This window comes from Mauremys reevesii, linkage group 5, assembly GCF_016161935.1.
Source record: "Mauremys reevesii isolate NIE-2019 linkage group 5, ASM1616193v1, whole genome shotgun sequence".
Taxonomy (NCBI): domain Eukaryota; kingdom Metazoa; phylum Chordata; order Testudines; family Geoemydidae; genus Mauremys; species Mauremys reevesii.
In genome coordinates this window covers 70193935-70214623 of record NC_052627.1, presented here as the reverse complement: position 1 = coordinate 70214623, position 20689 = coordinate 70193935, and the positions used below count along the sequence as shown (strand labels likewise).

The 20689-nt window shown below is 41.6% G+C and overlaps 1 long non-coding RNA gene across 1 annotated transcript in view; it reads right to left on the bottom strand.

Annotated features, from left to right (window-relative positions):
* LOC120405764 overlaps window positions 1-18919 on the bottom strand; it is a 156930-nt gene extending 138011 nt beyond the window's left edge. Inside the window, exon 1 of the long non-coding RNA XR_005598840.1 lies at window positions 18148-18919. This is a non-coding gene — a long non-coding RNA (uncharacterized LOC120405764). The remainder of the gene's footprint in view (window positions 1-18147) is intronic.
* Between the last annotated feature and the right edge of the window lie 1770 nt (window positions 18920-20689).

Genomic DNA, 20689 nt, shown 5'->3' with positions numbered 1-20689 from the left:
TTTTCACTCTTCCTTTTGGTTAGCTCACAAAATATATTTCCAACCTTTTATCATACATTTTCTAGTATATGTGCCATAATAGTAGGCAGACCAAAGTCTCTATACTCTGAACCTTACTTAAAACTGTTGATGTTGTGCAGCTACAAGTCTATGTTAACACCTTTGACTTTCTGGGCTCATTTACTTCACCAAAATTAATGGAACAGTATGCATGTCTCTTCTTTCCACAGGTGCCTAACATTAAGCATGTGAATAGTCACACTGATTTGAGTAAAACTACTCAGATGTTTTAAATTAAGCAGGTGCATAGGTACTTTGCTGAATCAGGGCCCATGTAAATAAACTAGGTGTTTGCTTGGTAAAGAAGAGGTGTAGTTTCCTATTCTGTGCAATCTAAATTATATAATTTTATATGGTAAGATTTTATATTCATCTAAACACACACTGTGAATGAGTAAAACTACAAGAAGGAGAAATTACCAATATACCATCTGGCTAAAAAGACTTAGAAAATATTCTATTTCTATATGTGGAAGACTACATTAATGATGCTAAGTATCTCCACCTGCCATTCAACTTAATGAATGTGAAGGGCCCTCAGCAGCACCCTGCAGGAGACAAGCAGCACAGCCGAGGATCAGCCCTAGCACAGTCAGAGCTTTTTGTTCAGGGAGGCATTGAACAACTACAGAAAGAAAACCCAAGGACCGACTGTTGGTATCTGTTGACTTTTAAAAGTTTCAAAATTATCTGTTTAAAAATTTTGATATTAGCCAGCCCCATTAGATCCCACTAGAAAATCAGTAGGCCCAAAAGAAACAGGATTAAACTAAAATAAGTTTTCCCTTCTGTATTTCAGAAAACATGTCATTTTAAAAAGCAAAGCCCAAATGGCCTTACTTTGCAAAGATCTTTTCTCATCCACAAACTTCAAAGGATGTTTTTTGCCCCATGTTATAATGCAGATCAACTTGCTTCTATTTGAGAATCACTCAGAGCAGACAGTTAGGTTCTGTGTATTCAGAACAACTGAAAAGCATTCTGATCTCCTTCTGCACAGACAGTTCTAGTCAAAAAGGAAAAAAGGAGTCATATCTGACTGCTTGCATCTTTCTGAGCTCACATATACACAATTAAAAGATACCCATCATACCTTAGTAGGAGAAAAATTAGGGAAGACCTCAGTGAGTCTAAATAAAAGTCAGGGAGGTAGTTTTAAGATAACAGTTCAACAAAATTACCTTAATTAGATGAATTAGAGCAAACAAATATTTTCTAACAACAAATCCCCAGGAATCTCAAAACAGAAATCTGATTTTAAAAGCAAAAACTGGTAAAATATATATAGTTTTAAAGTGGGTGGCGGATTCACCAGTGCCTACGAGCTACCTTTCTATTGACGCATACCACCAAATGGAACCAGTGAATCTGGCCCATTGAATATTGCCTTAAACTTATGGACAAGCCTAAGCCTCACAACGCAACATGGAGAGAGACTTACCACAAACAGGGGAAAGACACTTTTGAAACAAGAAATGAAAGAGGGTCCTGTGGCATCCGACGAAGTGGGTATTCACCCACGAAAGCTTATGCTCCAATACGTCTGTTAGTCTATAAGGTGCCACAGGACTCTTTTTTGCTTCTTACAGATCCAGACTAACATGGCTACCCCTCTGATTTTTGAAACAAGGTATTTCTCACTTTTCTTTCCTTCCCCCTTTCTTTCTTCTCCTCTCCTTGTCCCCTCTTTTCTGTCCTTTGTTTATTCCCTGCTTCTGTTCCCCTCTCTCATGCTTTCTGTTTTCTGATTTTTTCATTTCTGAACCTCTCTGTGGCAGAGTACTGAGCCTCTACTTGATCTGCAGAAACATTCTGCTCAAGTTTCATGTGTTTACAGAGCAGAGTAACAGAGAAAGGAGTGAAGGCCTTGATCAAAGTCACAGAGGGAATAAGGGAACCCAAAGAAACTACTGAAGTGGCAAGAAAGCAGAAACCTGTGTCCAGTTGTTATGAAGTTGGCTCATACCTCTAACTGGGTTTTGTCCTCCATGTTTTCTCGTTATGTAATTTTGTAGGGAAGGGTTCTCTTTCTCTGTAACTACTGCACACTAAGGTCCAGATTTTCAAAAGTTCTCAGTGTAACACTTCTGCCAGTCAGCGTTGGCGGCAATAAGGGCTGAGTTCAATATGTAGGGGGTCCTTCTCAACAATTCGACACAAAATCATCTCGAGCCCCCACCCAGTGACCTGGGACAGTAGCACATCACCCTCTGGGTGCCTCTAAGAGGCAATACTTCCCCTCTCACAAGCACAGAGTCTGAGTGTAGCAAATAAACTTTAAATAAAAAGGGGGGAAGTAACTCAGCATTAATTTGAGAAAACACGCAAACAGGGTTCATAAACATAAACACTGAGCAAAAGACCAACCCCCAAGTAAGCTGGGCAGTGTCCTTAAGTTCTTAAGTCCAGTAACCAAAAGTCCCTTTAACATGCCCATCTCTTCTCTGCACCCCACTCACAGTTTCTGTCCTTGTTCAGTGCAGACCCAGAGTTCAGAGGTGCATCTGCAGAGTTCACCTCCCATCCTGGGTGGAGAGGGAAGTAAGAAGGCACCTTACTTGCTCCGCTGCCCAGGCACTCGCTTGCTACTCCTCTCCACCAGCCACCCTGCTGTCCGATTGCCATGCCTCTCTGCTGGGCTCTGCTCCTCTCTGCCAGCTGCTCTGCTGGCCGATCACCACATCTTTCTGTGGGGCTCCACTCTGGTCCTCTCCAGTGGCCACCTCACTGGCCAATTGACACACCTTTCCGCTGGCCACCCTGCCAGCTAATTATTGATCCAATACGATGTCTTTAGGTCCCACCGTTTAATACAGCTTTCAATGATTTCAGCTGTTAATGGGGGAGCCTCACTGCTGGTGCACACTAGGCAATCTCTTGCATCAGAGTCTCTGTCCCAAAGTAGATCTAATGCTTAGACCTAAGTACCAGTGATTTCAGTTCTGCAGTGTGTAACAAGACTCTCAATTGAGTCTAAATAAGTTCTTTTATTACACAGTGGAGAGAGGACAGTTCAAATAGTAGCTAAAACCCTTAAGCAAAGCCCCCACCCTCTCTCAACTCACTGGACTTTGGAAGCCATGTCCCCTGCTTAGCAAGAGCCATTTAGTTGAGGGTGAGTCCCTCAATCAGGGTATGCCAAGCACAGTTCTGCTGCCTTGATTCACACAAGGATAACAATCCTTTATTACTCCTGCCACAATGACAAGGAGACAGGGAATCCAACGCAAGCCAAAAGTAATCATTTGAGTAAACAATCCCATCTTGCTGAGCCCCTGGGCAGGGTGGGTGTGCCCATGCAAATGAGATCAACTCCTGAAACTCTTCCACAGCTCATCACCAGATGGCAGGGGAGAGCTCATTCAGACCCTGATTACATTAGCATTAACCAAATTGTGCTCCATTGAAGACAAGTGTTAACATTTATTTTAATGGCAGCAGAGCTAACACAATACTGAGTGCTTTTGAAAGTTCTACACTAAAACTCCAAAAATAAAACCTTAAAATTTTACTGAAGGTTCAGCAGTGACAATGATCCCACACTTTCACAGGCCTTGGGTGGCAGGCCAGTCCTCGCCCACAGACAACCTGCCAACCTGAAGCATATTCTCACCAGTAACTGCACACCGCACCATAGTAACTCTAGCTCAGGAACCAATCCATGCAACAAACCTCGATGCCAACTCTGCCCACATATCTACACCAGCGACACCATCACAGGACCGAACCAGATCAGCCACACCATCACTGGTTCATTCACCTGCACGTCCACCAATGTAATATACGCCACCATATGCCAGCAATGCCCCTCTGCTATGTACATCGGCCAAACTGGACAGTCTCTAAGGAAAAGGATAAATGGACACAAATCAGATATCAGGAACGGCAATATACAAAAACCTGTAGGAGAACACTTCAACCTCCCTAGCCACACAATAGCAGATCTTAAGGTGGCCATCCTACAGCAAAAAAACTTCAGGACCAGACTTCAAAGAGAAACTGCTGAGCTTCAGTTCATCTGCAAATTTGACACCATCAGCTCAGGATTAAACAAAGACTGTGAATGGCTTGCCAACTACAGAACCAGTTTCTCCTCCCTTGGTTTTCACACCTCTACTGCTAGAACAGGGCCTCATCCTCCCTGATTGAACTAACCTTGTTATCTCTAGCTTGCTTCTTGCTTGCACATATATATATATATACACCTGCCCCTGGAAATTTCCACTACTTGCATCCGAAGAAGTGGGTATTCACCCACGAAAGCTCATGCTGCAAAACGTCTGTTAGTCTATAAGGTGCCACAGGATTCTTTGCTGCTTTTACAGATCCAGACTAACACGGCTACCCCTATGATACAAAACTGCAGTTAACTCAGGGTCTTTGTGAAAAAAGAAAACCATATTGAATCAATTGTCTCAGACATGGTTGTGAAAGTTTAGAGTAGTTTGCGCTGGAAAACATATACTTTATTTTATTTAGTCTAAGTGACCTACTTACTAAGAAAGTTGCTGTGGAAGTGCAGTAAGAAGGACAATTATGACAGTGTATGTAATGCCTTCAATGAAAGTTAAAAATCTAAATCTGTTTAAAATAACAGTGATATAGAGAATAGTGAATGCAATTCCACATTCTGCCATCTAGAAATAGCCTGATGGTTTCATTACCTGTAGTAAAAACTCTTTATTGTTGACTAATTCTGCTTACTGCTATCATCATCTGTGGTATAGACTAGAATGGAAAATAACTTAACAGAGAGTTAATAGAGCATGGGAGGGGGAACAATTCTTTTGCAGTATCTATGTTCATTGCCTCTTTCCAAGCATTTTTCTTGAAACAAAAGCATGTTATTTATGAATTTATATTCAATGCAGAGTCTTCACAATATTTCATTCAATTGTCCTGGATATCTTCCACAGGTGGAGAATTCATCCATCATAAGGAGTTTCTCCAGAAGGCTTTTATAATGATTAACACCATCACTCTGTTTTGGTTATTACTCTTTATAGCCAAGAAGACCAGCGTGATCCCTCTAATGTATTTGTTTAAACCTAGCATGATTCAAGGATGGAAACAGTCATTAATAATTTGAATCTCTATTATGCTCATCATACCTCCAACCTTCGATGACCTCAAAGTGTTTTTCAAGCTTTAATTAGTTACAATTCATAATATTCCATTGAGGTGGATAAAGACTATTAGCAAAATCCTAGAATCAAAATGAAAATTATTTGTGCCCAATATCAATGATTTCTAAACAAAGTGGAGTGTATAAAACCCAGGAAAATTATCTAAGTCAGCAGTTCTCAAACTGTGGGTCAGGACACCAAAGTGGGTCGCGACCCCATTTTAATGGGGTTGCCAGTGATGGTGTTAGGCTTGAGGGGGCCTGGGAGCGAAGCCCGAGCCCCACCACCCAGGGGCTCAGGTTACAGGTCCCCTTCCTACGGCTGAAGCCCTTGGACTTTGGCTTTGGCCTCCCTGCCCAGAGCAGTGGGGCTTGGGCTTTGGCTTTAACCCCCTCCTCCCGCCAGGTCGTGTAGTAATTTTTGTTTTCAGAAGTGGGTCGCAGTGCAATGAAGTTTGAGAACCTGTGATCTAATCTAATCAGGGACAATTTGGTATATATGAAACCCATGAAAATAAAACTATATTAAGAGATACTAAAACAAACATTTCCCTTGACTAAAGTAAATGCATAGAAGAATAAAGACCCTTCCCCTTGCTTAAACACTTACACAGAATCCAGGCCCTGGTCCACTACCTCAGACTCCTGTTACAGTGAAATTCAATAGTCCCAACTGTAAGTGTGTGGGGGGGAAAAACACAGAGAATGCGGTCAAGTCTCTTATGGTATAAACAGAAGCACTGTCTCTGATGTCAGAGTTACACCTGATTCCAATCAATCTGAATTTGGTCTCCCATGGCCTGATTTTTACTGGTGCTAAGCACCATCAGCTGTCCCTGAATTCAGTTATATCTGAAAATGAGACCACCAAATCTTATGGATATGCCAAACTGCTAATTACCTTTGAAAGCCAGGGAGCCAATATTAGTGTTCCATGATTACACAAGCTCATAACTTATATTTTCCAATAGTCATGTGCATAATGGACTCGATTCAGCCCAGATGTAAAAGGATGCAACTCCCCACTAAACTGACTTTTATAAAAATACAAGATTTTAAAAACTATTCCAAGAAAAAAATACTGTTTTGATGTGAAAATCTTTTCTGCATGAAAATAACTTGATACCATGCTGCTTGACCACAATTGACAAATGGGTCTTCCTTCAGAGTAATGCATGAAACTGCCTCACTCATCCCATAGAGCCATGATTTAGATTAAGGTCAATGCAATATCTAGTTTTTCAAGATCCATAGTAACTGTTTTGGTGCCTTTCTTTTTTGTCTTTTGGCTATTTAAGAGAAGTGTGAATTATCTATTTAGATAATTGGGCAGCACAGCTAACATTTCTATCATCCTACCACCCCTTACAACCACTTTGCTGCTCACATTTAACCAGATTATGATTTAAACTAGATTTTTTTCAAGATTGTGAAATTTAAGATCAAATGACAACAATTAACTCATTGTTTGAAATGGCTAACCAGGACACAATTTATATTTCAATGTCATTAAAATTATTTTATTATTCTTCCTTTTTTGTTGAATGCAGCTTTAGTCATGTGTATAGGCATATACCCTATAAAAACTTGAAAGCTTGTCCTTCTCATCAACAGAAATTGGTCCAATAAAAGATATTTCCTCACCCACCTTGTCTCTCTAATGATTTTCCTATGTCACAAATAGGTCTTTGGGAAGATAAAACTAACAAGATGATGTTAGCACAGTGCAGGTGCTCATGAAGTTCTCTATCTCTGTTACATTATTTCCCAAATTATCACCTTTCTAAAACAACACTTTTGGGAATGAAATCACAGAATGACAGATATTCACACCATAATCTGTTCCTAGGTAATTATGAAATTATGCTAATGCTATGCCTTTAAAATTGATTGTCTAAGTACAAAGTTAATTTACAGGAAGATTTTCAAACGCAGAAATGGCTCACATCCCATTTACTTTCAAAGGTAATTGGGCACTTAACTAGCCTTTGTGTTTTTGACAATCTCCATGGAAGAACATAACTCCTTGCTGACTAGAAAGATCTACAGAGGATCTCTAATCCTTAAACAAAGCAGGTTTATGTACTGTATTGAAATTGAGTATTAAATAAATGTTTCTTTGCTGCAGTATAAAAAGTTGGGACCGATTCTCCTTCCTGAAGTAAATAGAGTTAATTAACTGTAAAGCCAATGAAGAATCAGATCCACTGTATGAACTCTTTCCATAATTCATAGAAATAGAATTAGAAATTGGAATTTCTACTATGTGGGGACTTCTGACATTTTGAAACTTTTATCACTCCAAACCATAACAAAATAAAAAATTCCCATGTAATGAAAATTTCAAAAAATGTCAGTTGGGGACCATCTGAATAATTTTGTTTTGAGACCATTAAAATATTAGAATATAAAACAAATACATATATATACCTACACATACATATATACACACACACATAGAATAGTAAATATTATATGACAATGTTAAATTGATATTTTAATACAATATAAAAGTCAAAATGAAAGGAATCAAAAGAAAAAAAGTCAAAAATGCAATGTTTTGACATTACTAAAGCTAAAAAAGAAAGTTGAAATGTTTTGTTTAGATCCCCCCCCCCCCCCCAACAAAAATTGTGTTGAAATTTTTCCCATGAAATATTTGGATTTCAATAAAACTGCATTTTCCAAGAGAAAATTGTTCCACTGGGAAATTTTTGGCTAGCTCTTATAATTTCCTAAAAAACAACTTTAAATATTCTGGCCAAATTTTTCAAACTTTGACACCTAAATATTTTTAAGAGTTGCTGAGTACACACAACTTGAACTGAAATCAAGGGGAGCACTGGGTGTATAGCGCCACTGAAAAAAGATATTTAATGAGTTATCAGAATATACATTCAGGTTCCTATTTATGCATTTAAGCTTATGCCTCCTGTCTGCAGTCTTCTGACATACCTAGTTCTGGTATGCACACTGAGGAGCTACCTTATTTAGATTGTAAACTCCTTCAGGCAGAGACTATCTAGATTTTGTATTTGTAAAGCACCTAGCACAACAGGGTCCTAGCCCATGATTAGGGTTCCTAGGTGCTATGATAATACAAATAATAAATCACAAAATAATAGTCACTATACTCTCAAAATTTCAATTGATTACTGCTCAGTTACTATGATCGTGTGTGCCCTAAATAACAAAACTAGTTTATAAAATAAACAGGTACATAGGTAGGCTATTGAGGACCTCTGTCAACCAGGGATTTGATCTGAAACTTTGATCCACACTTTCATAGAAGATCATTTAGTTTTGCATATAAAATATAAAAACTTTAGCAGACATGAGCAGCACGTTTTAGACTGGGTGTTGCATCAGAGTGTAAAAATTTGTTTTAAAGATTATTTTTATTAAATATTATTGTAACGTAATAGAGTCAAGGAGCCCTAGTCATGGACTAGGATCTCATTGTGCTAGGCATTATGCAAACAGAACAAAAAGGATAGTCCCTACACAAAAGGGTTTACAATTTAAGTCATACTGATATTAATCAGACACCATCTCTTCATGTTTTCTTTGCATCAGGGGCGGCTCCAGGCACCAGCACGCCAAGCGCGTGCCTGGGGCGGCAAGCCACAGGGGGTGCTCTGCCGGTTTCCGCAAGGGCGGCAAGCAGGTTGCCTTCGGCGGCATGCTTGTGGAGGGTCCGCTGGTCCCGCGGCTTCGAAGGACCTCCCGCAGGCTGCCGCCGAATCCGCAGGACTGGGGACCTCCCGCAGGCAAGCCGCCAAAGGCAGCCTGCCTGCCGTGCCTGGGGCGGCAAAATACCTAGAGACGCCCCTGCTTTGCATATTTATATTTAATGGGCCTGAGTCTGCTCTGGCACTAATATGAACCAGGAATAGCTCCAGTGAAATAACTGGAGTTACACAAGTATAAAACTGGTGTGAGAGGGGAATCGGTCCCACTATTTTAATAAAGAATACAACTGGTGAGCTCAAGCCTGGATAAAAATATTAATCATTTCCCAAGGACTTTTGCTTAACAAAAAGTTACTCTTCCCACTTTTGAATAGCAGAGAGATGCAATGAACATGTGATGTGAAGGCCATACTTACTAATTAAAACTATAATTTAATGTTTTATCAAGTCTCTAATGTTACCTAGACAACAAAGCAATGTTTTTCTCACAACTAACAATAAACTAATGTCAAAGGAAATCAAGGAAAGCCACAAATTTTAGTGCTACAGAGGAAACTAATTGAATGTCTAAAAATAAGAACATGTAATGAAACAGCACGTCTCATCTTACCCTTTCATTATCCTACATATTGTAGGAATTAATGTTTTATTGCACATTATTACAGATAGAATTATTTAAATAACCTATGGCCTTCACTGCAAAGACGCCTCCTGTCTCAACACAAATAAGTTAAAGAATTTATTATGAATCCGTTGAACAACAATCTCTCTAGTTCATTCAAGATATAATTATACTTACTTTAAAAGTGCCAAAGAAAGGATTAAAATTTATCACTGCTCATTAAACCTGTAACAGACTGTGTTAATTGGATGTCAACCTTAGTAATTCACTTACATGTTTGGTGACAATTAAGACCATACGATTTAAAAGCTACTGATTCTAAACAGATAATATTTACTGACTTTAGTGAAGTTCCTAACCTGAAGATAAATCAAGGGTTGTGGGAGTTATTCCTTTAAAAAAAGAAAGAAAAAGCATGTAATAAATGAAGAACTGCAGTAATCTTTAAGATGTAAACTTTAAAGATGTACTTTTATTATTTGTTAATTCAAGCTTCTGGATAAGGATCTTGGCAACTAATGGCCATAAACAAGATTTGTAAAATACTGTAATTATCTCAAAGAAAATCAGAAATTTGCCATAGCATGCCAGTAAGATATATGCTAATTAATATCCACTTATTGTGGTACTTAGGCCTCTGGTAGTTGAAGAAAGTGGATGACTGATGCAACTATTAAAAGTATATAAGACTAATAGAGGTGACAGAAAACACCTACCTCATACAGAAGAGGTAGTTGTGATAGAAAAAGGTATGCTACCTAAATCAGACCTTACCAGTTCTTTAGGTAATTAATAGATATTTTCATGATGGGAAATAATGGGAAAGATGTTTCAAATAGTGTTTTATTACAAACAGTTTAGGCTGATGTTCATTCAGGAGCCAGCTGCAGTATTGTAGTACACAAGACAACCATTAGAAATGAGGATAATATTAATCAGATGAAGCTATATGTTGTGTTATTAAAGGAAAAAATACCGAATTTTCCTGAAACAGCCTGTGTAGTAGGCGAAGATATACAGGGAAATGGTCAATTCAATTCCCACCCTCATTTTCACAGTGGTTCTGCCTGTGGCCAAGTGTCCCTCTATAAAACAGTTAGTCACTCCCGAGAAATGTTCAGAACAGCATAAATTCTATTCTGAGTATGAAAAATGTGTGGACACTTCTCTAAACATCACAGAAGTATATGGAAAAAAATCAGATGTTACAGGGACAAAATGAAAACAATACACCTTGTTCAGTGACTTTATTAATGCATTATTTATTTTAAACAATATATTCAGAGACATTGATGTAAAATAGCATTTTTACAGTAAACAATCATATAGATGACAAAATTACTCATTACAGGATAAATGTTCTGCATATGAGATTTAGGTCCTCTCCAAAATAAGTCTCAAAAATGTTGACACCGAATCATATAAAATATTAGACATGTTTTGATTTTAGATGGTTATATTTGATTGGGATTGCGCAAAACTCATCTTAGATTAAGGTGTTTCAGGACCCTGACCTATACGTTACAAGTGATTCTGTTAGACAGATATGGACAATGGAAGAATAGTTTTTAACTGGAGGTGAATAAAGAGTGAGTGTGTTGCAAGTAAAAAAATGTCCTAGACACTTGCAAGGCAATACTAAGCAGATGGGTATAGAGGTGTCTGAATGACAGGTGACTGAGTGAAGAGGGGAAAGAGAGAAAATTAAATTACATTGAAAAGTAAACACAATATAGTATAAAAGTAATTTTGCAGCTGCAGAGCCTTCTTGACAGCTATTCACTTACAATCATTCTCAAATAATACATGAATAGAATAGTCAATGTCATTAAAGTAATTTACTAGTCATCAGGAATAATAAATGAATCGAATAATTTACTATTCACACATCTCTATTGCTAATACAGACTCTTAATAGGTGTGGCTACGGACAGCTCTCTAAACCTTTACATGTTAATGATGAGGACAATGAATTTCACTTCTAAAACAGGAATTGGTGCTGGGGAAGAATTACAACTGTGGTCTTCAAGCATCTGCTAGAGGAACTTCTCCCCATTGCTTGTTGTCTAGGTAACATTAGAGACTTGATAAAAACATTTAATTATAATTTTAAATGCGCAAGCATGTCCTTCACATCACATGTTCATTGCATCTCTCTACATCTCTCATGTCCCTTGCCCCAAAAATAATCATCAGAAATACAAGATAAAATTGTATATCGCAGTATTAACCTGAGATGGTCTAAGAGAAATACCAGGGAAAATGGAAGTTAAAGGAGATGTACTTTTCCTTGCAGTTATAACTGTCTAGAGAGAGAGAGAAAGAAATACTGGTAGCTTAAAAAAACAAACATGTCCTTTGTTATAATGCCCTGGACTCAAAGCAGCCCTTAACCCACCTTAAGTGGCTATTAGACAAAACCTCCTGTATAGGAGGACTCCCTGGTTGATTGGTGCAGAGACATGGAGAGAAAATAAGGGGGTGAGGCATCCTTGCACCCACATACCTTTCAACTGTCATGATGGGTCCCTTCAGGCAGCTCTCATATATGCCAGAGACTAGACCAGTACCCAGAGAATCCCTGGATCAGTGGGATGTAATAGCAGTTCAAAGCTGTCTTTCTGCTCTTCTGCTCCAGATTTATGAGTCCTCTTCAGCCAGAACTGGGACCATGATTGTTCATAAGAGACAGTTTGTGCCTAATTCAGAGCATGTGTATACAAGTGAAAATATGAAGTCTGGTCAGATACTCTGATGTGTGCTACTACAAAATTCTGAGATACATAGTGTAACCCTTGTGGCCAGCAGCCATGGCTATATCAACACAAGAAGCTAGAGGTGCGATTCCCCTGCTTATGTACACATAGTCATGCTAGCACTCATCAAGCTAGTGCGAGTATGAATATAGCTGTGGTAGCATGGGTACCAGTAGCAGAAGCATGGCTTAGCTGTGCCAAGTTGATACCCATGGGTTTCAGGCAGGTTTGCACTTGGCCTGGCTAAGCTATGCCTGTTGCTGCCACTTCTCATGCTACGATGGCTACACTGCTATTCGTATTCGTGTCAGCTTGATTAGAGCTACCCTGAGTAAACATACATAAGCTGGGGAATCACACCTCTAGCTCATAGCGTAAACATAGCCTCTACCGTCAGCTGTTGGTGAAGTGGCGGAAGAGTGGCCCAGAGGTGTTTAAGAATTGCAGATTGGAAGGGGCTCCCCTGGTGAGGGAGCTTTCTGAGAGCATCTACTGGAAAGAAAGGGGAGTTAAGTAGGCCAGGCCTTACTTACGTTTCAGTGTTGAGGCAGTTGACCTCATTTGGGTTGAAATTCAGTTAAGTTTTGAGTTTGGCAGCAATAAAATGCAATTGACCTTGTTGGGAAATACAAGGACACCACATCAACCTAAAATGTGCCTCAGGTCACACTGACTGGACTGCTGTCAGGTTCAGTTGGGTAAGGAAGCCTGGAGAGAGCTAAGAGAGTGAGAGAGAGAAAGGGGTAAAATAGCTCTTGCTGGGAATGCCTCCCTGCTGGTAAGGACTCAGTCAAGGGTCCTAGATATCACTGATTCCCCCAAGAGCTGAGCTGAGACTGCTAAACAGTGGACAGTGCAGAGTGGTAGCAGATTCAAAGCAGTAGTGTCAATTTGGTGGCTACAGATGGCAGTGGCAGGAGCTCCAATGTGACAGACATTACAGATTAGCATCAGCTGCAGCTTCTCCAAGGCAATGGATGGCTCAGATTGACAGCGGCATCTGTGAGGGGATGGACAGCAGAGCTAGGTAGTTTGGGCTGAAACCACAAGGTACATCTACACTGCAATTAAAAACCCACAGTTGGCCTGTGCCAGCTGACTCAGGCTTGCAGAACTCGCGCTAAGAGGCTGTTTAATTATGGTGCAGACATTGCACCACATTGTGTGGCTCAGGCTGGAGCCTGAACTCTCGAACCTTGTGAGGTGGGAGGGTCCCAGAGCTTGGGCTGCAGCCCCAGCCCAAACCTCTACACCACACAGGGTGACCAGGTGTCTGGTTTTCGACTGGAATGCCTGGTTGAAAAGGGACCCTGGCAGCTCCGGTCAGCACCAGCGACTGGGCTGTTAGAAGTCTGGTAGGCAGTGCTTCAGGTCTAAGGCAGGCTGGTCCCTACCTATCTTGGCACCACGCTGCACCTTGGAAGCAGCCAGCAGGTCTGGCTCCTAGACAGGGGGGGCACAGGGCTCCGTGTGCTTCCCCCATCCCAAGAACCGGCTCTCCACTCCCATAGGCCAGGAACTGTGGCCAATGGGAGCTGGAGTGGGTGCCTGCGAGTGAGAGCAGCAGGAGGAGCTTCCTCCCTCTCCCCCTGCCCCTGCCTAGGAACTGGACCTGCTACTAGCTGCTTCGGGGGCACAGCGCGGAGCAAGGACAGGCAGGGAGCCTGCCTTAGACCTGCAGCATCGCTGACCGGGAGCCAGCCAAGCGAAGCCCATACCCCAACCCCCTGTCCCAGCCCTGAGCGCCCCCAAACCTGGAGCTCCTGGCTGCACCCCAAGCCCCTCATCTCTGGCCCCACCCCAGAGCCCACACCGCCAACCCAGACCCCATATCCACTCCCACACACCAGCCTCATGCCTCAACCCACAGCCCCCTCTCACACTCCAAATCCCTCGGCTCCACCCCCCCAGCCTGGAGCCCTATCCTGCACCCAAACCCCTCATCCCCAGCTCCACCTCAGAGCCCACACCCCTTCCCACAGCATAACTCCCTTCCCCAGCTCAGAGCCCCCCCACCCCCTGCACCCTCATCCCCTCATTTCTGGCCCCAACCCAGAGCTCACCCCCAGTTAGAGCCCACCCCACCCCCAGTTAAAGCCCTCACCCCCTCCCGCATCCCAACCACCTGCCCTAGCAGCCATGGCCAGTCACAAGTGTCTAATTGCATTGTAGAGGTACCCAGAGAGCAGCAGCCTAATACAAGGGATTTTGGTGCAGACCTGCTTAAACAGCAATTAAAACTGAAATCACTCCAGCTGGATTAGGTAATAGAGGCCCCCGGTGAGTGGGCGTCTTACATCATATTATTTGTTAACAGAATTAATTTGGCACCAGCAATTATCTTCCTTTCCCCCTAACTTCCATCAAAATTCTTTGTTGTAACCACTGGGCTCAGCGCATGCAAGTGGGGAAGAGCTGTCCATCAGGAATGTAGCACAATCAGTGTAACTGGAGTCAGAAGTTCCAGGTTCCCTGAAGAGACTTATTGATGGGACACCAGTGGAACAGGGAACTTGAGGAGTTAGGCTGGAAGCAGCATAGGCCCACAGACAGAGCAGTACACAGAGTTTAACAAGGTTTCACTTGTTCAACTTAACCTGCATTCAGCTTCAGTTTGTGATAATGGAAAATGGTGTCGCGGCATCTGAGCTGCAAGTTCTCTGCAGTGCAGTAGCTAGCAGCATGAGTCATGGAACTCTGTCTGAAGCCGCAGAGAACCCTGGATTTTGCAGACAGAAAGCTAGCCCAGCAATGGACTCGGTGATAGAAAGAGTTCAAGCTGTACACAGACCTGACCATGCAAGAGGAAGACAACAGCAAGAAAGCAAAACTGTTACTTTCCCTCATTGGGGAACAAGGCAGAAGGAGCCGCAACACTCTGAAGCTCAGCACTGCCTTAAGCCTCACAGCAGTCCTAGGAGCCCCAAAGCACAATGAAACTGTAGAGTGACACATGTTTTTTCCACTCCAATCCAAAAGGGAGGTGCTAGACCTTTTGTTACAGCCTGATGCACACGTGCAATTTTGGGACTTCACACTCCTTAATTGGGGACAGAATAGATTGCAGCAATTGGGATCACCTCCCACAGGAGCAACTGCTCAAGGAAAACAATTTCACATTAGACAGATGCTTAGATACAGGGCACACAGCAGACACCTCAAGAGAAAGGATGAAAGTCCTACATGGTACAACACCCCCAGAACAACATGCAGTGAGAGGACCGCGAAGGAAAAAAGGGTTCCATGACCACAGTAAGATGCATTTGGTGTGGGAAATAACATAAGCGGGTACAGGAAAAGTGCCTTACAGGAGCACAAGGTGGCCTTTGCAACATTCTTTGGCAAGGAGTTCCACAGGTTGACCGTGTGTTATGTGAAGAAATATTTCCTTTTATTTGTTTAAAACCTGCTGCCTATAAATTTCATTTGGTGACCTCTAGTTCTTCTGTTATGAGAAGTAGTAAACAACAGTTCTTTATCTACTTTCTCTACACCAATTATGATTTTATAGACCTCAATCATATCTCCCCTTAGCTGTCTCTTAAATCAATACAATTCTGATGACACATTAGACTCATGATTTTTTTGCCTCATGGTGTCTCTATAAGGAAGAGTAAAGGGTGTTTGGGTTCTTTAACTGTGTACTGTTCCTTAACATTTGAATTTCTTTTAAAGTTGAACTAACTGAATTTTGTGGGGTTATAATACTTGCATTTAGCATTATTACAACTTCCCTGTTATGCTTTTAATCCTAAATTATTGACATGTAGTCTCAACCCTAACTCTATTTTAACAGTTTTTATCTGGAAATATACTGTGTTCTGAAAGTCTCTTGTTTACATTCACATAAGAATCTCTAATTTCATTGATAACTAGTCATTTAAAATATTTTGCACAAGAGATAACCAAATATGTTAATTAACCTAAGTGAGAGAATATATTCATCCATCCCTCTTTACACTTAAAAATATATTATTCTTTGTGCATGGCTTACCCAGCAGTAGTCCTGAAACTGGGACATGAAGGTAAAGTCATGAAAATATCCCTTTGCTGTTGTGCAAGAATGTTTTTTCTAAGTGAAAATATATTCCTAGCTTGCAAAAACATACAAAAATGCTTCTTTTCTCAGATGTATAGTTGTCAATGTCAGCCTTTGTTTCTTCTATAAATAGTCACATGATTGATTAGCAAGCAATGGTTATGGCAGAAACAATAACAAAAATTCTGACAACTCTGTACAGGTGACTGTCAACTATAAAATTGAATTCATCTTTTTTCAAAAGAGGTAAATATATTTATTTGATTGTGTCAGTTCTAATTTAGAAAGTATGAAAACATATCTGAAGCAATATCAAAACATTAATCTCTCTTTTTACCCACAGGTTTTTCATATTGCTAATAACTTACTGGACTGAAAAGGAGGATAAGTTTGTATTTCTAATCTTTATTAATGCTATTGGGGCATAGATGGCCTGTATAAAGAAATTAAAAATATAGTGTTGTTATGTTTATGTATAATTGAATCTATATAATATTGCTTCATAGTTGCTTGTAGAGATGCTAAGTCAAATTTGACTGTACACTAGAAATCCTGTGATGGATACTAGAGACTTCCACCTTTTCATGTTCTCTGTATGTATAAATATCTCCTGTCTGTGTGTTTCATTCTATGCATCCGAAGAAGTGAGTTGTAGCCCACGAAAGCTTATTTTGAAATAAATTTGTTAGTCTAAGGTGCCACAAGTACTCCTGTTCTTTTTTTTAAGAGATTGTTTAGTTACTGTTCAAGGTCTTCCTACTGCTTTTCATTCAACCCCCAAACCAGTTCTCTATGGACTACATAGTCCTGTGTGATTAAAAAACCAATATCACTATGAAATTAGCTCTTATCCTGCAAGTAAACTGGAGCACTCATTTTCCAAAGCTCACTCTTTATTATTAGTTGGAAATCTCCAGTGCTCTGGAGATATGCCATGATATCGTTATTAGATGTCAATCAATGGGCTATAAAGAGAAGCAGGAAAAATGAAAAATTGCACTGTAACCTGGTGGCCACTACTCAAGCATCCCCTCTTGGTCAAAGACTAACCTTTTAGGACATGTTAAAATAACTGGGCATGTAGAATCTTGAGAAAAAATGACTGTAGGGGGATCTGGTAACAGTCATCAAACATGGTAAGGGCTGTTATAAAGAGGTCAGTCATCAATTGTTCTCCATGTCCACTGAAATTAGGACAAGAAATAATTAGCTTAATCTGTGGCAAGGGAAATTAAGGTTAGATATTACAATAGGTGAGCAGCGGAATAGACTTCTAAAGGAGGTTTTAGAATCCTCATCACTGGAGGTTTTTAAGAACAGGTTAGACAAACACCTGACTAGGATGGTTTAAGTTTACTTCAGGACAATGGGCTAGACTAGATGACCTCTTGAGGTCACTTCCAGTCCTATGTGTCTATGATTCTATGATAAGTGCCTTTCCAAGGTCCCAAATGAGGTCAGGATCCTCCTCAAATTTACAGCCAGACACATATTGGATGAGTAGTGTGGTTTGAAGAGGGACCTCCCATATGGCAGCTCAGAAGTGTAGCTTCATTAACTTGCATGGACTCAGCCTTGAATGAGATAGGACTGGGCTTAGTGCAAGGCTGTTGAATGGTAAGGAGCCTTCTGCAGAGTAGATTTGGGTTTCTTTAGGATTTCCCTTGTATACCAAGCCAACCACCCGCTGGGATTGGTTAGCCAAAGGTGCAACCAGCATGAGGCTCTTTGGGGCTCCTTACTACCATGAATATCAGGTGAAAAACATGAGTTTTAAAGAAACATACCTTTAATTAAGAACAGACCATCATTTAAATGGGAACATGCAACAAAACTATAAGAGTGTGACTCACCAGCCCACGTGCGACCTTGTAGCTGGGCATGGCATAGCATAGTGCGTGCTCATCTGGTGTACCCTACTGACAGCTGCTTCAGCAAACTGCTTCTTGTGACTCAGCCTGCCAATGAGGTCACATAGCCTGGATGGGCAAGACTAACCCAGTAATCCAATAGTCCATCCATCTTCAGTCCAACTCAGGATGTATCCTTAGTATCAAGGTGTGTCCATAATCCATACCCCTTGTGTCCAGAGATTGCTACCCCATGTTCCTCAGTGGGCTAGTTGGGGAACCCAGGCCAACCCCCTCTACTGGGTTCCAGTCCAGTCAAGAGCTAGCTAGGCAGATCCCTTGCTGCCTCCCTGGATCACTTCCTATCTCAACTTGTCTTGGGCTTTTGCCACAGCCTCTTCTTAGGCTAACAGTATATCACTGCCTCTCTCTCTCTCTAAGCCTCTTTCCCAGGCTCACTGCGGACTTTCTTAGCACTTTCTGCCACCAAGCTGGTTCTACTGCAGGACAGTTTTCTCCATTCCCCTTGCAGGGCAGTCCCTGATTCTGCAGGCTTCTCTCCCAGTGCAGAGAAACCTAGGTCGATTTCATTCTCCACTGTCTTGTACTCCCTGTTGCAGACCTATCCTCCTTCAAGGAGGAAGAGACCAGCTCAGTTCCCTGACTTCAGCCAACCTTCTTTCACTGTGTGAGAATCAACAACCTGCTTTTCTTCCCAGTCATCCCCCTCCCCCAGCTGAACTGGGTTCAGCCCTATTAACTTCTCTCTCCAGGCTTGATGCCTACAGCAGATGTAGGGGGGTAGGGCTGACTGAGCTTATAAACGCTCCTTAACCCCTTCTGACCCAATGTGGGGTTTGTGCAACACAGAAACCAATCGCATATCTTTATTTGTTAAAGAAACTTTAAATTCTATTTCTCTTTTTTGGCTGAAGGGAAGAGGGATTATGATGTGTCAACAGGAACTGCAATTAACCATTGTAAGAACCACTGTTATGTATGGGTCAAGCTGCACCAGTAGTTAGAGGTGGGCTGTAAGCTTTGGTTAGGAATTCTCACCCTTTCTTGATGTCTATGGGGAGGGATAGCTCAGTGGTTTGAGCATTGGCCTGCTAAACCGAGAGTTATGAGTTCAATCCTTGAGGAGGCCACTTAGGGATCTGGGGCAAAAATTGGTCCTGCTAGTGAAGGCAGGGGGCTGGACTTGATGACCTTTCAAGGTCCCTTCCAGCTCTAGGAGATTGGTATATCTCCAATTATTACCTATGGATAGCAGGATTTGCAAGGCATACGCAGGTGGGTGTATAGAGTGAGGAGAATGCACAGCAAAACCCCTTCCCCCTCCAGGGCACCTCTTCTCCTTCTATACATTTACATATGTAGGAAGACAGAAGGTGTCTGCTCACACTTCTTGAGCCCAAGTAGAGGATGGCTAGCATTGCTAGAGATGCTCACCAAAATGAAGGGGATGATGAATGGACTAGTATGTGGCATGGCTAGAATCCATCAATATTTGTGCATCTGTTAGTTCACAGAAATGGATTTAAGGAAAGGGCACACTTCACTTTCTAAGACGTAGTAGTTACAGCTGAATGCGTTTTTCCCAATATAGCCTAAAACAGCCTTCCTGTCTGTGTCTTATGCAGCTTTATTAGTGACTCCAGTCACTAATGATCAGGTGCTACTCCTCCACAGCACAACTCTCAGTGTCCCTCTAGCTCTCAAAGATGGAATTTAGCCCATTATTTGCTGTAGATTTGTGGATTGTTGTATTTCTCTTCTGACTTGCTGGGAATTGCTTTGAGAAGAAAAGAATGGAAACAAAGTGTAGGTTGGAAGAAAAACCCACTATCGTTCTACTGGTAGTGGAATTGTTGGTCTGAATAGACAGGAACATAGGCGGCAGGTTCGTATAATTTTTGGTGGGGCCCAAAATGGTGGTCCCCCCCCCCCGCTCTCACCCTGTAAGCTGATATAAAATGAAGCTACAATGCGTCAGCATCACAAGATTACAAGGGTCAATTAAAAGTGGAAAGTCAGAAACAGCATTTGCCTGCTTTAATATACAGTATTAAATTTTGTTGCACCTGTTGTGACAAAGTGGGAATGTTCTTAATGTTTTCTCTGAATACTGTGTGGGTGCCTCAGTTTCCCCTGCAAAGTGCCAACTGATGGTGTTGGGGACAAAGAGATCAGGTGGCCTCCTTGTCCGGAAGAGACACAAAGGCCAGATGAGGGAGTGTCAGTTTGGAGCTGGCTGGGGAAATCGGGAGAGGCCCAGAACTTGGGTCTGGGCTCCCCACCCCCCAAGATGGACCTGACTGAGGGGTCCTGTTTTCTGTACCTACAAGCTCTGTTATAGACTGTGTTCCTGTCATCTAATAAACCTTCTGTTTTACTGTCTGGCTGAGAGTCACATCTGACTGCGGAGTTGGGGTGCAGGGACCTCTGGTTGCCCCAGGACCTACCTGGGCACACTCGCTGCGGAAAGTGCATGGTGTGGAAGGGCATGCTGAATGCTCCGAGGTCAGACCCAGGAAGGTGT